A 26,801-nucleotide genomic window follows, 5' to 3' on the forward strand; every position below is an offset into this window, starting at 1 on the left:
GTTTTTACATAAAAACTCCTGGACTCCAAGATACCAAAATAAAAGTCTCTTGGAACCCGGAAAATTTTTTAAAAATATGGAATGCTTCATGAATCTTCACGTCATCCTTACACAGGGGCTATGCTAATTTCCTCTGCAGGCTTGAATTTTAGTATTTATGCTGCCATAGCAAGCATGGAAATTTGTAATTCTGACAAGCTTCAAGGTCATTCTGATGCACATTCAGGATTTAGACTTGGGTCTTTAAAAGCATATACTCATATATATATAAGAATATTTTTATAAAGTAATATGAAGATTAAATCATAAGATGCCATTCACTTTTGTCATACTCATTTACTCCATTTAACACTGCCCCACGCATGTTGATTCATTAGAATACTATTAGTCTTGGAAATACTTTTTTATTACAAAATTCTCTCTCTCTCAAACTCTTTCCCTTCCTCCCTCCCCTTTTGTCATCTATTACCAAACTCTGTAATACATTTCCTTAATCTCTCTGTCAAAGAAAAACTGTTACTGACATCCCTGCACAGTCCTGGTGAATTTGCATCAGCGTTCATACTAAATATGTTCTTCTGTGTTTTCTTGAATTAAGTGTGCTTGCAATGTGCAGCCTTTCCACATAGCATTTTCTGGTGCGTTCTGGTAAATAGTTTTGACTAATAGTGCTATCAAAATATATAGTGCAGCTGCTGCCATAAGAAATATAAAGAGCATCATGTTGGATGTTAAATTTTTTAAGCAACTCAAGATGACCATAGGGAAAAGGTTCTAACAAAGGGAAAGGATCAGCAGAGGTTCAGGGTGGCAGAGAGCTTTTGACATTAGAAAGGGATCACAAACATAACCTCTACCAGGGAGGATGAACCAACGAGTGGTAATGGGAAGAACCTATGGTTTGTGAGGTCTGGGGATTCGAAGAGAAGAAAAAGCCCACTTAAGAGGGATTTGACCAAAAGAGCTTGTCCACTTAAGTTCCCCTGGAACGGACATGGCCACAGTTAACAGAGAACACTTTCAGTGCTGCTAGGATTACCCGTCCATACCCGGCAGTGTTTCACTGTAGTCAAAGGAAACAGCTACAAGATGCTAAAGCAGCAGTTCTTAAACCTCAGAGAATCACCTGGAGAGCTTGTTAAGACGGAGTCCTGTGCCCCACTGCCAAAGATTCTGACTCAACAAATCTGGGGCAGGAGAATTTACATTTCTCCTTCCCACCAAGGAAATCCTTAATAAATGTAGAGACACCACAAGGCTTCTAGGTGAGCCTTGATGCTACTGGTTCTCAGAGTACACTTCGACAAGCACTGTTGACTATCTGTACTAATGGAACAGTTTTTTCCTTACATTAAAATAATATGTATTCATAGCATCAAACCTGAACACTGTGTCCATTATTTGCATCATGGTTGAAGAAACTTAGGCAAGAAGAAAACCAGTTGGCATGGCACTATTGTTCCTGAAACATAATTATGTCTTACAATTACCTAATCCTCTGACCATCAATCACATCTATTAATCTTTTATTGCTGTTGCCTTGTCCACATATCATGGAGGGTAGGGGTAGAATCCAAATGTTAATAAGTGTTAAATTACAGAGTTTTAAAAATCAAATCAAAACAGCAAAAATCATGAAAAAAATAATTCATGAAAGCTGACAAGCCTTCACCCTTAATCACCATTCCAAGGTTAAATAATGATCAGAATTCTTTCAGTTGAAGTACTTACATTGCATCTTGATGTTTGACTATCATATAAATATAACTGAGCTATTAGAATCTATTTTTCATTGCAGATGAAATTGATGTATCTTTGTGTGGTGTAGTCTGACACAGTAAAATTGTTACTGTCTAGGTAGGATATTCATAAAAATGTAATTATCGTAATCAGAACAGTCTTTAAGCTCATGAGAGGGGATTGCCAGATTCATGATTGGCAGTTTTCAATCACTTCATGTATAATAAAGAAACTTTTTAAAGCAACCCTAGGAATCATTAATATCTTAGAGGGAAACTATTCTGATCAAATAACACAGGGTGTTGGGAGATGGTGGTAAAAACTCAAGCTGGCCTCCTCTTCCAGGTTTGGGCAGGACTGGAGGGAGCCATTTAATATATTTCCTTAAGTTTACTCACCAACAGATTTAATTAGCAGTGCTATTTGCTGGCAGAGTGCTCTGAAGAGAAGAGAGCATGGAAGGACCACTGTTCCTGACTAAAACGCATTGATCATTTTCCTGCTTGAGTTTATAACTCTTTAGAGAAGTAGCCCCACGTTGCGGTGCATGTGCCCTGCCACCTGGGGAAGACGCAGCACGTGCCATCAGTAGGATGGGGCCCTTGGTTGGCTGGAGTCTCCAGTGTGCTCAGTGTCCCAAATTCTGGCTTAGGCAGCATGTTTAATAAATGTAGGAAAGGAAAGTGAAGTCGCTCAGTCGTTTCTGACTCTTAGCGACCCCATGGACTGTAGCCCACCAGGCTCCTCCGTCCATGGCATTTTCCAGGCAAGAATACTAGAGTGGGTTGCCATTGCCTTTACCCAGGTATCGAACCCAGGTTTCCAGCATTGCATTCAGACACTTTACCGTCTGAGCCACCAGGGAAGTCCTTAATAAATGTAGAGACACCACAAACAATCCCATGCTGGTGGGCAAGAGAAATAAAATCCAACAAAATGAAGTCAACAGGCTGTTCGATTTGAAGGAGAAACTAATCTTCTCAAATGAGAAAGCAACCTTTTTATTTCCACCGTCACTTTTAAAATTTTCCAGTGAAGGAATGTTCTTTCCCTGCCGCTGGATGAAAACCTCCATAACCCTATGCTAGGACTGGTTTTAAATCACTCCCAGGTAACAAGTCCCACAGCCACTTAAAGTCTCCGACAGTCTCAATTAATAAGTGAGAAGAACCAATCCTGTGTAATAATCAAATCCTGGAATCAGATTTAAAAGCGAAACTTTTCCCTTTATTCTCTGGGGCATCATGCAGTCCAGAAGCCAGGGACAGGGGCAAGGTCCATCTTTTCCTTTATTCTACCTACTCCTTCCAATTATCTGCCCCATTTCAGTAAATATGGTTGTTCTAAGGTCAAAGCAGGAGAAGGAAGAAGTAAAGGAGGGTGGGGTGAGGGTTCTTAATTGACTAGCTTTTCTATTTTTGGGCTAAGCTAGTGTATTGAACCCACTCCAGTGTTCTTGCCTGGAGAATCCCAAGGACGGGGGAGCCTGGTGGGCTGTCGTCTATGGAGTCCACACAGAGTCGGACACGACTGAAGCAACTTAGCAGCAGCAGCAGGGTATTGAAAGTTGCCTCTTTTTGGTGTGGGGAGCTCTCAAGGGGAGCTTCAGATACCCACCATCCTTTTCTCACCTGAGCTTCCCTGCTGCTAAGTCGCTTCAGTCATGTCCGACTCTGCGCAACCCCAGAGACGGCAGCCCACCAGGCTCCCCCATCCTGGGATTCTCCAGGCAAGAACACTGAAGTGGGTTGCCATTGCCTTCTCCAATGTATGAAAGTGAAAGTGAAGTCGCTCAGTCGTGTCCGACCCTTATTGCCCCCATGGACTGCAGCCTTCCAGGCTCCTCCATCCATGGGAGTTTCCAGGCAAGAGTACTGGAGTGGGGTGCCATTGCCCTCTCCTAGATCAGCTAAAACTTCCTTAGCTCTGGGTCAAAACTCCAGCTTATCCCTTCAAAAGCCTGAGAGCCCCTCTAGGTGGCCCTATTGGACAGTAACAAAGTTTCCTGTCTCTCTCCCTCCCTCTCTTCACCCCCACCACCCGCCTCGCTCCTCCTACTTCTCTCTTTCTCTCTGCCAACACTGGCCCACCCAGTCCAGCCACTTCTCCTTTGTTCCCAAACCCCAACCACCAGCACCCTCCAAGCTGCACGAGGCGTATGTAAAGCTCTCTGAAAGAAGCCTTTTCCAGGAAAAAGCAACTTTGGAGTGGGAGGGGCTTTCAGATTATCTTCCTCCAGAGAAACCTCATCACATATTTTCCCTCCCCGTCTGCAACCCCCTTTTAGTTATGGGGAATAGCTGAGTCCAGCACCAGCTGTAACATCCTGGAATCTTCCTGGCACCACTTTCCAACACTATTCACTCACTGGGAAAGCTTAGCCTGGCCCTTCTTCCTCTTAGAAGTGGTCCTGCCCTCAGGCATTACTGGTTCTGCCCAGAAGGTGGTCCTGAATCGGTTCCGTTAACAGCCCACTTGGCTGCTACGCTAAGTTCGGCTTTCCACTCAGCTTCTTTCAGTAACAAAGGTGATATTTTGACCTCTATCCGCTACTTTCCTGTTTCTCAATTGGTTCAGAATCCGGGTGAGGAAGATGGGAACTATTTATTAAGCCCTCCTCAGAGGCCCATCCTTTTACCTTGAATGTACCCAAAGGATTGGAGTCATGTTACCAGTTTTTTGGATAACTCCTTTAAAGTTTTCTATCTTTTTATGGCTCTTCTTTTCAACTTGTCATGTATTTTATCTTGATGTAAGAACTATTTGACATCCTGAAATGTGTCAAATGGGAAATAATTAGCTAAAAGCTTTTAGAGTTTCCTTGAGGAGTAATTGATTATAACTATTTGATGGCATATATATAGCCATAAAATGAGGATCTTTAACATAAAGCTTTAAAATATTTCTGGAAGAAAAATGACTTTCAAGGAGACTCAGATTCTTCCTGGTTTTGCCAAAGACTAGCTATATATGATTCTTGCATAAGTTGCTCCACCTCTCCAGACCCAGTTTTTTTCACTTACACAATGAAGTTGTTGTTCGGTCTCTAAGTTGTGTCTGACTCTTTGCGGCCCTGTGGACCACAGCACGCCCGGTTCCTCTGTCCTCCATTATCCCCCACAGTTTGCTCAGACTGATGTCTGCTGAGTCGGTGAGGCCATCCAACCCTCTCAATCTCTGCCATCCCCTTCTTTTGCCTTCAATCTTTTCCAGCATCAGGGGCTTTTCCAATAGAAGGAAGAGTTTGGCTTAAAAATCTCTCTGGTCCTTTCCCACCTATTACCATGAACCTGTGAGATCTTGAAAGGACCTGGGAGAACATTTCTGTTGCTCAGCAGGCTACACTGGTGACAGGGGGGAAGGTTAACACCGCAGTCTCCCTTGGTGTTCGTGAACGCGTCCATGCTCTGCCTACTCAGACATAAACACTTGGTGTGTCCATATGTATGCTGAGACACCTAGGTGGGGGAGATTTGATCCTGGGCCCAGGGAACTTGTGAGTATGAAGGAAAAGCTACACCACTCACCAATACTGCTAAACACCACTTGTTGTTTTACTTACCCAACAAATTACCCAAAGTTACTGAGCACCTACAATTCTATGAAGAAAAAAAAAAAAAAAATGGGATTCGGTTAAGGAAACAATAGGTAGAGTTTCCTCTCAGAGCACCAGAGTTACATATGAGGGACAGACCTACAGGAAGCCCATAGACGGGATGGGTTGAAAGTGGAGTGAAGGCCTAGTGATGGTCCACAGCTTTGGGCCTGTGCTTCCAAAGACAAAAGACATTTCCATTAGGATAATGATGGCAGTGCTTCTCTTTTCTCTCCCCCCCCCCCTTTTTAAAGACACAACTATCAAGATTCAGTCCGTTTACAGCTTGACTACTGAATAGAAAAATGTGTCTATAAAATACCTTGTAGTTATAAAAAGGGGTAAGGCTCACAGAAGCAGATAAATATATCTATTCACCTGTCCCAAGCCATTAACAATCTCCTTATACCCAAGAACTGTCTGTCCTCTTCTAAACTTTATTTCTAATATTCTGGCTACATAATCAGATTAAAAAATTTTCAGAAGATCAAAGTCCCTACCTCCATGAAAAACTATCCTTAAGCACAAACATTCTTTATGGCATTTCAGACCAGCTCTGAGACTCTGAACCAGAAAGATGGTTGCAAGTGCATTTATCTGGGGTAGCAAACAGTAGATTCAAGTAAAAGTTACGTGTCAATGCAGTTTGGCAAGTATCTCCCGAGCGCCTTTCATGTGCCTGGCTCACTGCACGAAGGACACCAAAGATAGCAGAGATTCTGGTACGTTCTCCAAGCCACTGCTGCTGCTGCTAAGTCACTTCAGTCGTGTCCAACTCTGTGCGACCCCATAGACAGCAGCCCACCAGGCTCCCCGTCCCTGGGATTCTCCAGGCAAGAACACTGGAGTGGGTTGCCATTTCCTTCTCCAATGCATGAAAGTGAAAAGTGAAAGTGAAGTCTCTCAGTCGTGTCCGACTCTTCGCGACCCCATGGACTGCAGCCTACCAGGTTCCTCTGCCCATGGGATTTTCCAGGCAAGAGTACTGGAGTGGGGTGCCATTGCCTTCTCCGTCTCCAAGCCACAGTGTCAGACAAACAGCAAGCCTGCTGCCTGATCCACCACTTGTACACAGCGAGCCTGCCCCCAGTGGGCTCAAATGTTGCTCTTTGCTCTTACCTATCTCCAAAGCTGAACACTGACCCTGCCTTCTTCCTTTCAGTGACTTTTCCAAGATAAGCTACGCTCAACTACTTAAATGCATTACGTTATGCAATTTTAAAGGCTTTGAATTTTATTGTGCTAATGGACATTTAAATTACTCAGAATTCTGATCAGGTAGTTTTTCCTAGGGAGGTAGGCTCTGCCTTACTGTATATAAGTATTGACCATGTTGAAATGCCTTCTAGGCAGGATCCCTATGGGAAGATGTTTCCACTGAAAACATAGGTAATTCTGCTTATTTAGCAAAGGAGAAGGGACACCACCTGAGACATGTCCAAAACAATGAGACGTGTGAGGAAAACCTCCAAGTAGGCAGAGAAGTTGGAAGGGGTTGTGCCATAATTAAGGTGATCATATTTTCCTAAACAGACCCAAGGGCAGATGGCCTGACACATGGTCTGAAAACATGATTATTTGAATTCTGGGAGGTATGATCACCATCTTCACAGTGAATGAAGCCAGTGAGACCGGCAGCTGTTCAGGGTGAAAGTCATCAACAATGAGTCTCTGTACTTTGAAGGATCCATAGGAATGGGTGGGAAGCCTGCTGATGTCATCCACTTATTAGCCAGGGCTTCTTCACACAGCACAAAGGAGGTTTGTTACCAAGGGTTTCATGGAACCACTCACTGTCATCACCTTGTTTTCAAGGACAAAGGTGCAATCTACAACCGACCGAAAAACAATAAAACTTTGCTTCCAACAGTCTGGGAATGCAAAATACAAGCAGGAGCATCATGTTATTTATCAATTAAAAAAAAAATAGAACTAGGAACAAGCACAGGACAGATCATCAGCTATCCTTTGCTTTTTTCAGTTCTATAGCTGCTTCTTAGATTTCAAACATCATACCTTTTAAAAAAATTAAATCCTCATCACTGCCCGCTAACTTTGTGCATTCAATTTGAACACTGGGAATTGTCTTCTTGCAAAGGAGGAGATTCAGACATTCCAGTTCTCCTACTTAATACGGATATTATGTCCAGCAAAATGTAACAGTAGAAGTTTCCCTTTGTTGCCAACACTCAAAGTCAACTCTTGGTTATGTGCTTTGAGGACGAGACGGGAAAATATTTCAACTCCAATTCTTATCACCAACACAGAAGGTTTAGGCCTCTATCTCTACTTTTAAGATGCTGTGTGCTTTTTCAATTTGTATCTAATCAAAAACTGATTTGATTTAAAATATGACATCAAAAGAAGTTAATTTTGATGATTCAATGACTTGTGCTATCTGTATCATCATGTTAGCTCTAGTAGTGTGCTTAACAAACACTTTGACTCAAGATCAAAGTTTATAGGGGTTTCCCCCCTATATCAGGGCTTTAAATAGTGAACAGAAACACAAAAGAAATTTATTTGAATATACTTGGTGTGTTATTTATAGCTGCAAATGATCAACTGAAAGTGGTTTAAATACACCTTTTAAAATAATCTCACATAAGAAGTCTGGAGGCATGGCATTTGCAAGGTTGTCTAATCCAGTGGCTCCATGACTTACTGAGCATCTGGACTCATCCCACATTTCCATCCCATCATCCTGGACACATTGGTGTTAATCCTCAAACTTACTCCCTATGGTCAGAAGATGGCCACTGAACACCAAATAACAACCTCACACTTCATGTAAAACACCAAAGATGACAAGAATCCTCATAAAAAAGGAAAGAGTTTCCCAGAAACCAGGCACTTTGGAAAAAGTGGCCAGACTTTTTAACAGGAAGCAGGCTCTGTCAGTGCATTAGACAGGTGAGACGGATGGTAGTTGAACAGACAACCAGCAATATCACCACAGGTGGGAATTGAGAAAATGCTTACTTACATATATTGAGGTTAATGGAACCTTCTGTGAGGTGAGCTTACAACTGAGTAACCATTTCCTAATCAGTTAACATAGTACAAAGGAGAGGATATGTATATGAGGTATGTCTAAGGTGCATATAGCTTGATAGTTAAGTTGAGGGGCAGTCAAAAATGAACAATTTTCTAGTCAATGCCTGCTACAATCATATGCTTTCCAATGAAATTACGTAAGCTTGGAATTATATTATATAACCTACAAAGTGTCTTGCCAAAAAAGCCAAGCCAAGTCAGATTAAACTTCTAGAGCTAATATTCAGCTTACAGGATGTACAGGGAATAAAGGAATATGTTAAGCAACATCTCAGTGAACTAATCAGCAAAATCCAAAAATGGAGGGAATTTAAACCTGATTAGATATTTGATCATATTAAGGAATTTTTATCAATATTTTTGAGTACTATTAAAGTATTGTGGCTATGTTTTGTTTTGAAGTACACCTCTTTACTTTGCTAGTCACTTAATCCAAACTGAAGCTATGTTTTTAAAAAGAATCCATATCTTTTAGAGACACATGCTAAAATACTTATCGCAGAAATGAAATGACATCTGAGATTTACTTCAAATGCCTCAAAATAACCCAGTGGGAGTAAGGGTGGAGGTTAAAGTTGGGGGAATGACAAGCTAGGAGGATTTATAGTCTCTTATTCCCTAGCAGTAAAGCCTCTTCATTCTGAGAAGGTATAATATAAATCTAGTGCACACAGAACCAAGAAACTTAATTCTTAGGTTTCATTTGCTTTCTCTAAGTGCAGCAAAACCAAAAATCAAACCTTTTCACAGCAATCAGCCAGTTTTGCTCCAACAGGAACTCAATTCAAAAAACAAACAAACAAAGGCAACACGCACACAATAAACAGCACAGACAGGATTCAAATTCTCAAAAACGAGCGATGAAGACACCCTCTAAGCTCCAGATTGTTTGCAAAAGTTCCATGAGCTCGGCCCCCAGTAAACCATCTAAGTAATACAGGACAAAGCTGTGATCTGATACATTTAGGTATTTTCTCGGCTATAATCTAAGCCATCTCCTAGACTTCTACTTAAGTCATCTTGAGACTACCTCAAGAAACTAGTTTAGTTCTCCCTTTTACCAGGGTGAAATAGTAACCAGAGGCAGGGAAAAGTTGGGGTGGGAATTGTACAGCAAGGACCATAAAGGGCTGAAGGAGACAATTGTTACCTGGGTATTGTTCTACCTTAACAACCTTTTTACTCTCTGACTCCATCCCTCTTCATCTCCCACCTGGGCTTGTATTGTGCTCACATCCTCTGGCTTCCCCAAGCCTTTCTCATCTCTTCCCTCTCTCTAAATTTTCAATACTCCCAAACTCAATTATAAATTGCAAAGTTAAGGTTTCAATTACAGTAACATGTAATAAAGCACTACTAGAATCTTAGATTTGGTTGATTCCCTCAAGCCATCTCCCATCAGAATTCTAATTTCCATTCTCTCCACGTGCTGACTTAATCTGTTAGGATTCTAATGGACATTCTCAGCTCACAGTCCTAAGGGCCCATCATCTCATGTTCTTTCTCATCAGAATGCTCAGAGGTTGCATCCTAGAGAGGTAGTTACTAATATGCCTTCAATAACAGAAGCTAAGGAGAGGCTACGAAGAAGAGAAAGGCATGCCTGATCATTCTGATTTACTTTAATGTAATAATGATTCCCAGTTAAAGGAATAATTTGGTTAGTGCTTGGGACCGAGCATGGTACAATTACTTGAACAAGGTACCGGTGAGCTTTGCTCCTCTGCTGCTGCTAAGTCACTTCAGTCATGTCCGACTCTGTGCAACCCCATAGACGGCAGCCCACCAGGCTCCCCCGTCCCTGGGATTCTCCAGGCAAGAACACTGAAGTGGGTTGCCATTTCCTTCTCCAATGCGTGAAAGTGAAAAGTGAAAGGGAAGTCGCTCAGTCATATCCGACTCTTAGCGACCCCATGGACTGCAGCCTACTAGGCTCCTCCATCCATGGGATTTTCCAGGCAAGAGTACTGGAGTAGGGTGCCACTGCCTTCTCCGCTACCTTGATGAAAATTTTGTCACAGAAATCAAGACGCAGGCTTTACAATGTATATGATATAAGGTTCATGTAATCTAGACAGTTCCATAAAAGTTATTCCTTCACGGTGGTTAAGATGACTTAGGACACCCCCAGTTCTAATTTTATACCCCGCCTCTCAGATAATATGGAAATGTTTCAAACCATCGGACTTTGGGGCAGGAATATATTCTAGAACAAGTCTCTAAACCTTACTGGTCATCAGAATCACCTAGGATTTTTCCCCCCATGTCCTGAAGCCCTACTGAATCAGATCCTTAACGAGAGTAGTGGCTAAAGAAAGTAAGTAACTGAGGTAGGAATGTTTTTAAACTCTCCATGAAATTCTAAGGTTTGGGTACTATGTTGAGAGCACATAGTACCTCCCAGTACCTGCTGAGTCATGCCACTTACCTGCTCAGAAACATAAAGGAGACAGAGAAGCCCCAGCCTGCTTCCCACCTGCCTGACAAAGTGCTTCACTTCTCTGCAGTCCAGGCCACCCAATTCAGCTATTCCTACTTCCATGCAAGCAGGTGATTCCTCCTGTAGAAAAAAAATAATAATACATTTACTTGGACTCTAAATATGGAGCTTTACAAATAGCTAGTTTCATTTACCAATGAAAACATTTTTGCAAGGTTGGTATCACCATCATTTTGTAGCTGAAAAACCTGGGGCAGAGATGATTTAAGTGTGATTTTGCCCGGTTTCCCCTGTGGTTCACGGAGAGCAGATCTGGAACCCAGCACTGTGGGACAGGAGTTACTGACGTAGTCACTTATACCCTGTTCCCACCTCTGTTGGAGACTTACTGGATAGAAGGAAAATACGATTTCCCCCTTCCTTTCCTCTCTGGAAGGAAACCTAGCTTTTTATTCCGAAGCTCAGGACTCTCTCATGCTTTAGGTGTAAGAACTTTAAGAGCTTCTTTATGGTTGAGAATTCTTGGCTCTTCCAGAAAAGAAGCTGGAATTATCCTCAAGAGGGAGGACATGGAAGGCAGTGTTTCACAGGGAAGACAGCTGTGCCCCTACCCTGAGAAAATGGGTTCCCAGAGGCTGGAGTCAGGCATGGACATGACTTGCACCCAAGTGTGTAGAGCAAGTCAGTTTTCCACTGCACCACCACAGCTGCAAAAAGGCAAAGGACGCTCTACCCTCAACCGAACTCAGGCAGCTGTCCCACCTCAAAGGGGAATCCCAGAAAGAAAAACGGAACTAACATTCACTTCACACACACAGTATACCTAGAACGTCCGCCCTCGAGCTCAGGGCACCTTGAGAGCCTTCAGGAGCGAATGGTGGCCCTGCCTGGGCAAGTTTCCCTTTTCTTTCCCATCCCCCAGAGCTAGCTACTGAGATGCACAAAAGGCTATACTGTATACAGAGCCCTTGGGGTCACACTCAGAGACCTTAACTACCTGCTCATGGAATGTGCTCATCTGCTCACAGATTCATAGCATCTGATTCATCAAAATAAATAAATAAGATGAGTGAAAGAGGCCAGACATGACAGAACACAAACCCTATATTCGATTATACAAAGTCCAAAAATGGACTAAAAACCAACCCAAAATGATAGTGGTTAGTACAATAGTTACCTTTGGCCAGGTACCAATTGGGAGGGGGCCCAAGGGAGCCTTCAAGGGGGCTAGAAACATTCTTTGGCTTGATCCAGATAGTAAATACTCAGGTGTAAACACATGTGAAAATTCATTGAGCTGTGCCTTTAAGATATGTACACGTTACTGTTATGCAAGCGTTAACTCCACAAAATAAGTGCATGATAAAAGCAAATTAGCCAACAAACTTGGATACTAAACAATAACCTACAAGATCCACCAGCTTCAGCTTGCCTGCTACTGGGGCCACTTAATCCTCTCTTGCTGACTCAATCCTTTTCTAGTTCCTAAAATCAATCTGGCTCCCTCCACCAAAACCACACAGGAAATTTTGAAAGGCAAAGGAGAGCACTCAGCCCAATAGGGTAATCTGCAGCATGATGTGGGTGTGCAGACGTGACGGCCAGACTGCCCAGGTTCAAAATCCCTCCTCTGCCACTTTATGATTACAGCCTTAAGCGGCTTACTTAAATTCCCTATTCCTCAGTTTCCTGATCTGTGTAATAGGTTTAAAAGTTGGGATTAAACAAGATTAATCCATGTAAAGGCATTCAGTAAATACCCAATATTGCCAAGCCTATGATAAGCACGTTGCCAATATTTTCTCATTTAATTCTTAGAGCAACCTTGTCTGATAGATGGTGTTAACCCCATTTTAAAACGAAAAAACGGAAGCTCTTAGAGGTGAAACTTGCCTAAGTCTACCTGGTTGGAAAGGGGCAAAATTGGGGTTTGAACTCAGGTCTGTTCTGTCTTTTCCTGTTAGGGGGCTTACCTGAACATCACCTGGGTCCTCCTAAACCCTGTGTTCCACTGGCTTCCTCCTGTGCCTCCCTGCTGAGACTTGACCACATGGCCCACCCTTCAGGGAACTTTCTAGTCCTTCAGATTCTGCCTGAGCCCCAGGTTCAGAGTAATCAGCCTAAGTAATAGGCATCAATTGGATCAAGATGGTGAATTGAACACATAAGATCACGTTCCCTTCCACCCCAGTTTTCTTACAATGACAGGTGCAAAGCGTTTTTAAAGAAGAAATTCACATAGCACTGTTAAACAGGAAAAGGCACTATTATCAGAAAAATTTGAAATATTTGAAAGATAAAATTTAACAACATTGAAAGAGTGAAGAAAAATCACATCCCCAAACTGGCTGCTGAAAAACCAAATAAATGATTAAAACAATGGAAAGAGCAAGTCGAGTTCCACACTCGGAGGGACATTTACAATAATACAGAAGGCAGCTCTGAATCAACCAACAGGGTACCTTATTAAAGAACTGTATTCAGAACATGGGATCCATTGGCCTCCCCCTGCCCCTAAACTAGCAGAAAGAAAACATCAGAGGGACATCAGAGAGTGATGGGATGCAAGAAGACAGGAGGAAGTGTTAGATGACAAAGTAGCTCCTCAAGGCTCACAGTGTTCACAGCCGGCCCCCAGAGTGAGGCCTTCCATTGCTCTAGCATCAAAACAGAGAAACAGTGCAAATGTGTGGTGTACTGGTTTTCTATTGTGGCCATAACAATTTTCCACCGTGGCTTCAAACAGCACAAATTTAGCACTTTACTGTTCTGTAGATCAAAAGTCCAGGACTAAACTCAAGGTGCCAGCATTCCTTTCTGGACATTAGGGGAGACTTTGGTTTTTGCGTTTTCCAGCTACCAACAGCCACCACATACCTTAGCTCATGGCCCCCTTCCCCCATCCTCAAAGACGGTAACACTGCGTCTCTCTGACCCCTCTGTGTTAGTCACGTCTCCCTCTGATCACAGCTGGGAGAGCTTCTCTGCTTTTAAGGAATCATGTAATTGGGCCCACCTGGATAACACAGGCTAATCACCCTTTCTCAAATTGTCTAACTTAATCATATTTGCAAAGTCTCTTTGCCATTTAAAGGAACATGTTTATAAGTTCCAGGCATTAAGCTATGGACATCTTTCCGGGCATTTTTCTGCCTCTCACATGTGTTTACTGGGTGCCTGGCAGATAACTCTGCTTTCTGGTTTGGCAATTTGAGTGTTAACTGTTCCATCCAGGACCTGAATTTGGAGTGACCACAAAGCCTGGCAGCAATGACCTAACCAGACTGTTCCGACAGAGTATCCTTGTTTGTGGTCCCCTTGCATCCTGCTGGTTTTCCAAGCCCGATTTTCAGCCTTCAAGGTAATTCTGTGAGCTGCCCAATAACCTGCCAATAAAATGTTTTTTACACAAATTAGCCAGAGCCAGTTTCTGTTACTTATAATCAGAGAAGAGGCAGATTAGCATCAGACTTCTCATCAGCAATCTTGGGTGCTAAAGTCTGAAAGAAAATGATTTCATACCTAGAAATCTATAAAGGCAAACTTACAATCAAATATAAGAGCAAAATTGGAGACATTTTTAACATACAAGGATTCAGAAGTTTTGCCACAATCATACTATCTCTAAAATAATTATAGTACTCAAAAACGCACTCAAAAAAACAACAATGTCAAAAGATAGTCCAAAGAAACAGATGCTGTGAGACAAAAGAGAAAAAAAACTGAGTCAAAACCAACAGTAAAACTTGACTAGAACATGTATAACCATGAGAAAACTTGATCAGTCTAATAAAAGACAGCAAGAAGAAACAGAAAAAAAAAAAACTGAATAGAAAACATAAGCCAAGATAATATGAGTATATTTAAATATATTAGTAATACAAAATGTGAATGAGTTAAGTTCCCATATTAAAAAACCAAGTTTTGATCTGGATTTTAAAAAATCCAGCTATATGTCATTACAATTAAAAAGAAAGATGGCTATTTCCAGATGATAAGAATCACAATTCACTAACAAGACATGAGAGTCAAAACACTTATTCTCTTAATACAGAATTATTAAATTCTACAAGCAGAAGGCCTTAGAAATATGAGATTAGGGCTTCCTTCCCTGGTGGTCCAGCGGTTAAGAATCTGCCTTGCAATGCAGGGGACACTGGTTCCATCCCTGGTCTGGGAGGATTCTACATTCCACGGGGCAACTAAGCTCGTGTGCTACCACCACTGGAGCCTGGGAGAGCCCACGGCCGCAGCAAGAGAGGCCACTACAGCGAGAAGCCTGTGCACCACAACCAAAGAGCAGCCCCTCACTCCACAACTAGAGAACGCCCTCATGCAGCAATGAAGACCCAGTGCAGCCAAATAAATAAATACTAAACAGTTTTTAGAAAAAGAAATACAAATTGATCAATCTATATTGATGTTAGAAAACTTTAATACATCTCTTTGAGAAATTCATAAACCAAACAAAAAAAATATTTTAAGCTGGTGCATTTGAGTAATGCATATAACCACTTGGAACTATGCCTTGCTGCTCACACTGTTCACTAAACCCTGGGCAGATAAGGCGTGACCAGGGAAGTTGGAAAAAGACTTGAAGAGCTGTGGGGACTGCAGACATATTTATCCTCTCTGGGCAGGCGCAGCAGCAACAGGGAGTCTTCAAAGACTACTGATACACTAAATCAGACCAATGTGGTCCATGGCCAAGTGGGCACGCAGGCACAGGGCCACCAAGGTCAGCGATATTATTGTTTACAGACACAAGGTATGAGGCCATGAGAGAGTGGGACAGGAGAGCCTGGCTGACTCTGTGTTGTCAGTTCATTTCCTCACAAACTACACCCTTGTAAAGGTCCCAGGGACTTCCATCACACAAAAGCCAGCTGTCTTCATCTTACTCCATCTCTCAACAGTAATCGACACTTGATGCCCCCTCTCCCCAAAGTGCTTTCTACCCGAGCTCCAGAGATGCCATGTTGTCCTAACTCTCCTACTGCTTTGAGGAGCCAGCATGCCCACAGCTGCTTGGCTGGTCCTCCTCCTATTCCCGACCATTAGCAAGGTAGTCCAGGCTCAGTTTCTTCTTTTTTCTCTCTTTACACAACTTTCCTAGGTGGTCTCACCCAGTTCTCAGTCTTTAAGTGTCATCCCTATGCTAATGACTCCCAGATTCACTTCTCTAGTCCTAAACTTTCCCCTGAGCTCTGGATTCCTGAATCCAGCTTTACTTGAATATGTAACAGGCATCCCAAATTTAACATGTCCCAAACTGAATGCTTGAGTTTCCCTACATACAAAAATTTCCCCTACATACAAAAAATTTCCCTACATACAAAAACTCCCCTAAAATTTGTGTTGTCTCAGATTTTTTTTTATTGTGCTAAAATACAAACAACATATCATTTACTGCTGTAACCATTTTAAAGTATAAAATTTCATGACATTTAGTATATTGACTGGAAAAGGCAATGGCAACCCACTCCAGTACTCTTGCCTGGAAAATCCCATGGATGGAGGGGCCTGGTGGGCTGCAGTCCATGGGGTCGCTAGGAGTCGGACACGACTGAGCGACTTCACTTTCACTTTTCACTTTCATGCATTGGGGAAGGAAATGGCAACCCACTTCAGTGTTCTTGCCTGGAGAATCCCAGGGACAGGGGAGCCTGGTGGGCTGCCATCTATGGGGTCGCACAGTGTCGGATAAGACTGTAGCGACTTAGCAGCAGCAGCAGCGGTTTATTAACAATGTTGTACAACTACCTCTATTGTCCAGCTCCAGAATTTTTTCATCGCCCCAAATGGAAACCTCCATTAAGCTGTCACTCTCGAGTTCTTCCTCCCACCCTGCTGCTGCTGCTGCTGCTAAGTCACTTCAGTCGTGTCCGACTCTGTGAGACCCCATAGACGGCAGCCCACAAGGCTCCTCTGTCCCTGGGATTCTACAGACAAGAATACTGGAGTGGGTTGCCATTTCCTTCTCCAATGCATGAAAGTGAAAAGTGAAAGTGAAGTCGCTCAGTCGTGCCGAACTCTTAGCGAGCCCCTGCCAAATACCAATCTATTTTCTGACTCTATAGATTTGCTTATTCTGGATATTTCACACACATGGAAACATACAATATGTAGCCTTTTGTGTCTGGCTTCTTTTCACTTAGCATAATGTTTTCTAGCTTCAGCCATGTTGTAGCATGTATCGGTATGGCGTTTCTTTTCATAGCTGAATAATAGTTCACTGTACGGATTATTACACTTTGTTTATCTTTTCATCTGTCGATGCATGTTGGGCTATTCCACTCGTGCACACCAAAGTTCTTCCAATGCCCCCTACTGTCTCCCTCATCAATCATCTCTCTCTCAGTTGGTGACGCTACCACTGACCCAGTTGTTTAGATCCCAAAGCAAGGAGTCATCCTTGACTTCTCTCTGCCCCTGGTCCCACCCCACCCCAATATCCAAACCATCAGCTAGCCCTAACTGTTACAACATCCAGCTAGGTCCCAATTTGGGTCACATTTCCACACTTTCCTGGATCCCACCTAGTCCAAGTTACTGTCCCTCTGGCCACAACTAAAGATCATTTTGCTCCCTTTCCTTCCCCTCCCATTCATTTCCTGACAACAATCAAAATTATCTTCTGTAAATATTAATCAGCTTATGCCACAGCAGTGCTGAAGACCCTTCAATGGCTTCCCATTACACTGGAATAAAATCTAAATGTCTTGCTATAGCCAACAAGGTCCGTATGAACCAGTCCCAGCCTACCTCTGTATCTTGCATACATTCTCCAGCCACATTAGTCTCTCTTGGAGTCTCTCCCACACCAAGCATTTTCCTGATTTAGGGCCTTTCTACTCTCAGAACTTCTGCCTGAACACACACACGTTCCCCTTAAACTTTGCTTGGCCTCCTCCTCACCTCTGCAGAGAGTCCTTCCTTGATTCTCCTTTATGAACTAGAGCTCTTACCCCTCATCTCTCTAAGCTCTTATCTGTTGGGTTTTCCTCTCATACAACTTAGATAGAATGCTATAAAATTGTATATTTATATCTGTTTGTTATGTCTTCCCCTACAAGAATGTAAGTTCTAAGACAGTAAGTATTTTGCCTTCAGCCAAATCCCCAGGGCCTAGAGCAGTACCTAGCATATATGAGGCATCCAGTAAATACTTGTTGCTTGAATAATGAATGAATTGCATTATATACACACACAGAAAGAGTACTTTGTGCTCAGTAAACAGAATATCCATCCTTTGAAATATCCTTGAACATTGAGTAGGTCATGAAGCACTCTTAAGCATGTTGGTGAGAGCATAAATTACTGTTAGTTTTCTGGTGAATAATTTGCTACTGTTTACCCAATTTTAAAATGCAAATATCCTTTGAACCAGTGCGTGCCTGCTCAATTGCTCAGACATGTCTGACTCTTTGTTACCCCATGGACTGCAGCGTGTTTCCATGGAATTTTCCAGGCAAGAGGTTGACATTTCCCACTCCAGGGGATCTTCCTGATTCAGAGAATGAACCCACATCTCTTGTGTCTCCTGTATTGGCAGGCAGATTCTTTACTACTGCACCACCTGGGAAGCTCATCCTTTGAACTAGTTGCTGCTGCTACGTTGCTTCAGTCGTGTCCGACTCTGTGCGACCCCATAGACGGCAGCCCACCAGGCTCCCCCGTCCCTGGGATTCTCCAGGCAAGAATACTGGAGTGGGTTGCCATTTCGTTCTCCTAGTACCATATATTAAAAAGTCGTTCCTTTCCCCATGAATTTGATTGGCACTTCTGTGATAAATCAAATAATCTATATGTGAGCCTATTTTTGCACCCTATTCTGTTCTGCTCATCTGTTATCTATCTGATCAATTTCAGTGATGATTGGAGATTCACATGGATCTGAGGAAAGTTTCTTTTCCACAATGTAATTTTTTTTCTATTGTTCTATGTCCTAGAACTGATTACTTATAGAATAATAGATGAAGTAAAGATTTAATATTACAGTAATATAGAGAATACTTTTGGTTTTGGTAGGAAGATTTTTACAGTATTTGGAATATTATTATAGGACATTGTTTTCCTGCACCTTGATGTGTATCTGAGGTCAGGGAGTAACATTTTTTTAAATTAAAGGAACTGCCACTTTGCTTTTTAATATTCTTGTTCAATTTCCTCTCCCCTCCAAAAATTCCCAAGAGACACTGAAATGATACAAATATGTTGCAAATAACACTGAAAAAGAGATACGTTTTGAATGGCACATTGAATAATACATTTTGGTATTAGACTAAAGAGTAAAATATCTTATTAAACCAGTTCTTGGTTTGAGAAATCGTTGCTGTGTTCTATGGTGCTGAAGCAACTGAATATACAACCATGTGGAATCATAGACAAGACTTAAACTCTCTGTCATGTGAGGGGCTCTCGCAAAGCTGACTTAGTTGTCCATTATGTGAACAGGAAGAAGAGGGAGCCAAGGAACCTCCTCTGGTAATGTTTAGACCACTTGGGAACATAGTTGTTAACTACAGCATTATCACCAGGACAACAGATAAAACTATCCTAACAAGCCTTAACAAGACAGGGGTCACTGAAGGTTATGTTCACATGACATGGCAATAATTTCTAAAATCTCTAGCATCTACAAGAGCCCTTTGTTCAAATAATAATTCCAGTGACAGATTTATATTAGAGAGAACATGATGAACTGGTAGCAGTTACAAATAGATGTGCAAGACTTTACGTAGGAAACAAGACTGGTGTCCTTATGAGAGTTCACATGTAACACCTAACTTCATCAAATCCTTTAACCAAATTTTAAGATGAGCAAGAATGTCTCTCCCTTTGTAGCTGCAGTAGAAAAGAAACATCTTTTTCATCTCTTTACTAGATTTTTTTTGTTGAATGATGAAGTTCTATATTTTCAAAGTCAATCTCTGAAATATCATAAGTTAGCATTAAAAGAACACAGACCTGTTGGGGCTCAGGTTTAAAATGGGAAAATTGATTGTTAGGATTTGACTTGAAAATAGTGAAACCATAAGCAATTCATCTTCCACACTACAGAAGAACAAGAGTCAGACTGACATTTTACTTCTTATCAGAAACAAGGTACTAATGCACAATGAGGAAAAGCTCCCAAGTTCTTTGGTGACATAATTATAAGCTAGAATGTTGTATCCAGACAAACACAATTAAGTGTAAAAGTAGAAGACACTTTCAAGCTGCACAGACTTGGAATATTTATCTCTTAAATGCTCATTTTGGGGAAATTGCTTGAAAATATTTTGCAGCAAAAGAAGGAAGAAAAAAAGAGGAATATCAGAGACCTAGGAAGCAGCAAAATAAATCCAAAGAGCAGGAAAGGGAAGTTCTCATATGATTTGCTGTCCAGCAAGATGAAAGAGCAACCAGGAGAGATAGGAGGAGAATGTAATGCCCAGGAGGAGGGCAGTAGGGGAAAAAAGAGAGGGATGGAGGAGGGGAATGGTAATAAGTGATGGAATAATAATATAACGAAAGAATGAATGAAGCAGGGCAAAGGCTAATAGAGTTTTGCCAAGAGAACGCACTGGTCATAGCAAACACCCTCTTCCAACAACACAAGAGAAGACTCTACACATGGACGTCACCAGATGGTCAATACCGAAATCAGATTGATTATATTCTTTGCAGCCAAAGATGGAGAAGCTCTATACAGTCAACAAAAACAAGACCAGGAGCTGACTGTGGCTCAGATCATGAACTCCCTATTGCCCAATTCAGACTTAAATTGAAGAAAGTAGGGAAAACCACTAGACCATTCAGGTATGACCTGAATCAAATCCCTTACAATTATATAGTGGAAGTGACAAATAGATTCAAGGGGTTAGATCTGATAGACAGAGTGTCTGAAGAACTATGGACAGAGGTTCATGACATTGTACAGGAGGCAGGGATCAAGACCATCCCCAGGAAAAGAAATGCAAAAAAGCAAAATGGTTGTCCTGAGGAGGCCTTACAAATAGCTGAAAAAAGAAGAGAAGCAAAAGGAAAGTAGGAAAGGAAAGATATACCCAATTGAATGCAGAGTTCCAAAGAATAGCAAAGAAAGATAAGAAAGCCTTCCTCAGTAATCAATGCAAAGAAATAGAGGAAGCCAATAGAATAGGAAAGATGAGAGATCTCTTCAAGAAAATTAGAGATACCAAGGGAACATTTCATGCAAAGATGGGCACAATAAGAAGAACTATACAAAAAAGATCTTCATGGCCCAGATAATCACAATGGTGTGATCACCAACCCAGAGCCAGACATCCTGGAATGCAAAGTCAAGTGGGCCTTAGGAAGCATCACTACGGACAAAGCTAGTGGAGGTGATAGAATTCCAGCTGAACTATTTCAAATCCTAAAAGATGATGCTGTGAGAGTGCTACATTCAGTATGCCAGCAAATTTGGAAAACTCAGCAGTGGCCACAGGACTGGAAAAGGTCAGTTTTCATTCCAATCCCAAAGAAAGGCAATGCCAAAGAATGCTCAAACTACTGCACAATTGCACTCATCTCACATGCTAGTAAAGTAATGCTCAAAATTCTCCAAGCCAGGCTTCAACAGTACGTGAACTGTGAACTTCCAGATGTTCAAGCTGGTTTTAGAAAAGGCCGAGGAACCAGAGATCAAATTGCCAACATCATTGAAAAAGCAAGAGAGTTCCAGAAAAACATCAACTTCTGCTTTATTGACTACACCAGGGCCTTTGACTGTGTGGACCACAACAAACTGTGGAAAATTCTGAAAGAGATGGGAATACCAGACCACCTGACCTGCCTCTTGAGAAATCTGTATGCAGGACAAGAAGCAACTGTTAGAACTAGACATGGAACAACAGACTGGTTCCAAATAGGTAAAGGAGTACGTCAAGGCCATATATTGTCACCCTGCTTATTTAACATACATGCAGAGTACATTGTGAGAAACGCTGGGCTGGATGAAGCACAAGCTGGAATCAAGATTGCCAGGAGAAATATCAGTAACCTCAGATATGCAGATGACACCACCCTTATGGCAGAAAACAAAGAAGAACTGAAGAGCCTCTTGTTGAAGGTGAAAGAGGAGAGTGAGAAAGTTTGCTTAAAGCTCAACATTTAGAAAACTAAGATCATGGCATCCAGTCCCATTACTTCATGGCAAATAGATGGGCAAACAATGGAAACAGTGACAGACTTTATTTTGGGGGCTTCAAAATCACTGCAGATGGTGACTGCAGCCATGAAATTAAAGACACTTACTCCTTGGAAGAAAAGTGATGACCAATCTAGACAGTATATTAAAAAGCAGAGACATTACTTTGCCAACAAAGGTCCATCTAGTCAAAGCTATGGTTTTTCCAGTAATCATAAATGGATGTGAGAGTTGGACTATAAAGAAAGCTGAACACTGAAGAATTGATGCTTTTGAACTGTGGTATTAGAGAAGACTCTTGAGAGTCTCTTGGACTGCAAGGAGATCCAACCAGTCCATCTTAAAGGAAATCAGTCCTGAATGTTCTTTGGAAGGACTAATGTTGAAGCTGAAACTCCAATACTTTGGCTATCTGATGCGAAGAACTGACTTATTTGAAAAGACCCTGGTGCTGGGAAAGATTGAAGGCAGGAGGAGAAGGGGACGACGACAAAGGATGAGATGGCTGGTTGGCATCACCAACTCGATGGACATGAGTTTGAGTAAACTCCAGGAGTTGGTGATGGACAGGGAGGCCTGGCATGCTGCAGTCCAAGGGGTCACAAAGAGTTGGACACAACTGAGCGACTGAACTGAACTGAAAGAACTGGGAAAAGCTGAAACTAGGCAAAGAGCCCAAAAGACAAAAGAAAAAAAAAGTAGAAATACTGGTGGGGACAGGCGGGAACCCACACAATTTTAAAAAGGAAATGAAAGCATGGTGTGGCACTGGGTTTCAAAGTTAAAAGAGAACTGCCCTTTGAGGATAAAAATTTTAATGTTGGGGATATGGTGGCCTATCAGATTGAATGGATAAAGTTCATGTAAATTATGGAAGGCATTCTTCTACTCTGGGCTTAGAGATTTGTGTCCATAGACTGATAAGCACAGAAAGCCATTCTAGTTATTGGGGAAGAGAATGAAAAGCTAAAGGCAGCACTACTGTGATGTTAGCCCGGCAGGGGCAGAAACAGAAAGCCAAAGGATAAGTCTGTTGCAATTTTCCAGGCACGAGGCAGAGGAATAAACAGACAATAGAGGAGGAAAGTCATTTCCGATGAGGGCTACAAAACTCTGGCACCAGGAATGTAAAGGGCGGGGATGGTTCCAGTGATTTCCATTCTGTGAACTGGACAAACGGTGATGGGTTTTAAAAGTATTGCTGTTTTACTGTTACACTTATATTTCTCTTCTCTGTCTTTCTCTTTCTTCTATTCCTCTCTCCCAGTTGACATTAAGTGCCTTGATTGTAGCAGCTAAAACCTGTGTTTGTTCCCTTGACAGCAGCACTGGGTCCTACGACAAGAGTTACTCAGATGATGCTTGTGATTATGACTATGGGTGGTGGCGGTGGTGAGACAATGATGGTAACAACAGTTCAGTGCCTTTAAAGACAGTGGGGAAGAGGAGTGACTTGGGGCATAAATGATGGTAGAAGTAGAGCTTCCAAGAGATTATCAGCTCCTATTGGGAGTTGGGAAGAAGTACTTTTGAAAATGTTGGCTGTTACTTCTGTATGGAAATGCCTTCGTTTTCCCTTCCTTTAGAATCCTTTACTTAACTCCATCTATACAGGTGTCCCCTGCTTTTCCAAAGTTTGCCCTATGCTACTTCATCTTTACGAAAGACCTACATCAGTACTTGTTTTCACTAATTAAAAAAAATCTGAAAAAAGATTCTCACTTTTCCGAAACAAGGCAAAAAAGTGAAAACAGCGTTCAGCGCATGGTTTGCAGCAAGCCACTATAGAAGTAGCACACACAAGTGGAGTGGCACCACCAGCCTCCCTGCCAGGGAATTACATACACTCAGCGACTCCACATCAGATACCTCTATTTACTCTGTGCATCCTTTAGCAAGATGTGTCCTCAGGCAATTGCTTCTTTGCTTTACGTCATTTCTGCATAAAAAGGTTTCATTTCTGCATACAAAAGCAGGAACACTCTGCTTTCAGACAGAGGGGAAATCTGTACCTCATTTCAGTTCAGTTCAGTCGCTCAGTCGTGTCTGACTCTTTGCAACCCCATGAATCACAGCACGCCAGGCCTCCCTGTCCATCACCAACTCCTGGAGTTCACTCAGACTCATGTCCATCGAGTCAGTGATGCCATCCAGCCATCTCATCCTCTGTCGTCCCTTTCTCCTCCTGCCCCCAATCCCTTCCAGCATCAGTCTTTTCCAATGAGTCAACTCTTTACATGAGGTGGCCAAAGTACTGGAGTTTCAGCTTTAGCATCATTCCTTCCAAAGAAATCCCAGGGCTGATCTACTTCAGAATGGACTGGTTGGATCTCCTTGCAGTCCAAGGGTCTCTCAAGAGTCTTTTCCAACACCACAGTACCTATATAGAAATAAAACAAATCAGCATTGGAAGATCTGACTACAGTCAAACTTACTACCAAATTCTTCTTTCAAATTGCTTTTTGGCTGAAAACATTCTTTTTTTAGGAAGCAGAGCTATTTAAACAGGTTCTGCCCTGGGAGTATGGGACTTTGACATCTTGTTTCTCGGTCTAGTTTCTGAAGATACAAAAATGTTATTTTCAAAGAAAGCACTAGGTGGCACTTGTGATGTATTCAATAGTTGCCTCAGATCCATTTTGGTAGAAAAGGTTTGGTAGAAAAAAAATGCAATAAATATTAAAATGGGAAAATCTTCATTATAATAATGAAGATCAGTATCTTATGATTATGTTTACTGTGTTACTATGTATGAGCAATATCTTTATGCAGTGTTTGCATTTAAAATCTGGGCTTTGCCTCTTTTATAAAAACTGCAAGAGGGGAACCAACATTTCTATAGTATGTGAAAATACTACATCACTAAAATAATACATAAGGGACTGATATTTGATTTGCAAAAAGATTGACTACAGGTGTTCTTTCAAACAGCATTTCTCTACTGAATTTAAAATAGTTTAATTTGCAACAAAAGGTTATAAAATTAAGTTTGCCAAGATCCATCTAGTAAAGCAAAATAAATTATCAACAATTTAAAATAAGGCACTACAGCTCAGCTCCGTGCTCTGCGGTGACCTAGATGGGTGGGATGGAGGGTGGGGGCGGGCAGGAGAGAGGTCCAAGAGAGGATACATATATACACATACAGTTGATTTATTTCACTGTACAGCAGAAACCAATACAACATTAGAAAGCAACTATACAATGGCACCCCACTCCAGTACTCTTGCCTGGAAAATCCCATGGACGGAAGAGCCTGGTAGGCTGCAGTCCATGGGGTCGCTAAGAGTCGGGCATGACTGAGCGACTTCACTTTCACTTTTCACTTTCATGCCTTGGAGAAGGAAATGGCAGCCCACTCCAGTGTTCTTGCCTGGAGAATCCCAGGGACCGCGGAGCCTGGTGGGTTGCCGTCTATGGGGTCGCACAGAATCAGACACGACTGAAGCGACTTAGCAGCAGCAGCAGCATACCCCAATAACAACTTTTTTAATTTAAAAAATTTAAAAATAAACAATAAAATAAAATAAGGCACTATAGCCTAAGGGGTTTTTTGAGTATTATTAACATATATAAATAAATTAATTAAAATTCATGTTTTAGGACTTTTTTAACCATCTTTAAAGTGATAGCATAATGACTTTAAGCAAATTCATTGTCTTTTCTGGGATTTGGCAGTTCCTATTTGGCAAGTTGACTATTTCATGGCCCCATTTTACTATAAAGAGATTTCAAGTTCTTTTAACAGAAATGTGGGTTGAGCAGGTATTATTTCAAGTGGAAAATATTGTTGCCAAATACCATAGCAACAACAGTAGCTTGTAGACCCTCTCAGGTTATTATTTCTTTTCTCTATTGTCTAGGCCTTCATGGTAACCATTTTATGGATTAGGCTCACTTGTGGCCCCATCTCACTTTTCTATCCTTATTTTTCCCTCGTCTCATTTTTTGTTTCTTATTTTAAATGTACTTTTTTTTTGGTGTACCTTTGTAGCATAATTTAACACAATGCAATCCTTTTGTAACAAGATGGATTATAAATTAATAATAATGCTAATAGATACTGTCTCGTAATTTCACTAATTTGTAGGTTTGAGCTGAAATTGACATTTTGAAGGTAGTATCTCCTGTAGTAGTAAACTCAGCATGTCAGAATTCAGAGCTAAATATGGAAAACTGCACCAACACTGAACAAACCTAGATCTCAGAGTAACACCTGAGTTTCTTTGGTTGTAAATGATAGGAATGGATTTTGGCTAACAAGCAAACAGGGACTTCCAGAGAGTACTAGCCAGGAACTCATGGGATGGGCAGGGGGCTAGAGGGCCAGACCTGGACACAAGACAGGAATGGGGACAGGCTCTGGAGTCTAGGCAGCAACAACTTACAGATCTTGTCAAGGAGCTGCTGCTCCCACGCATACTCACCCTTTACTTCCCATCCTGGTGTCCCTTCTCCAGGTGAGAAGTTCTAGGAGTCCAGATTGTGTAATGTGTTCTGTCAATTCAGATTTCCAGTGTTACTATCATAGGACATTTAGTAAAAACTCTATCTTGAAAGGTTGCCAAAATATAAAGAAAGATCCCTTTGTAAAAATAAATATCCTAGGAGTCCATTTGTCTTCCTTTGGGTCAAATGTGGCTCCTTGGTTATGCTGGGACAAGAAACATTGATTTACATCTTTACCAAGATTGTTCACAAAATGGAAGAAGTAATTCCTAATAGAAATTGGGGTTTTCTGGGGAAGGGAGGTGATTGCTGGCCACTCAAATAACAACCTAAGGGCACTAAATTACAGGAAGAGTAGATTG

The 26,801-nt window shown here is 41.7% G+C and overlaps 1 long non-coding RNA gene and 1 other non-coding gene across 3 annotated transcripts in view; both read right to left on the reverse strand.

Moving 5' to 3' along the window:
• The window catches only part of LOC133258445 (uncharacterized), an 89,757-nt gene that overhangs the window by 36,706 nt on the left and 26,250 nt on the right, over window positions 1-26,801 (reverse strand). Inside the window, exon 3 of one of the 2 annotated variants that reach the window (XR_009740025.1) lies at window positions 10,821-10,952. This is a non-coding gene — a long non-coding RNA (uncharacterized LOC133258445). Of the gene's footprint in view, window positions 1-10,820; window positions 10,953-26,243; window positions 26,488-26,801 lie in introns of those variants that run through there. The other variant, XR_009740029.1, reaches the window with a different exon arrangement.
• LOC133236056 (U6 spliceosomal RNA) lies at window positions 71-176 on the reverse strand. Its single transcript, XR_009732716.1, has one exon. It is a non-coding gene; the product is annotated as a U6 spliceosomal RNA (small nuclear RNA).

Source organism: Bos javanicus, chromosome 2, assembly GCF_032452875.1.
Source record: "Bos javanicus breed banteng chromosome 2, ARS-OSU_banteng_1.0, whole genome shotgun sequence".
In the NCBI taxonomy this organism is placed as follows: Eukaryota; Metazoa; Chordata; class Mammalia; order Artiodactyla; family Bovidae; genus Bos; species Bos javanicus.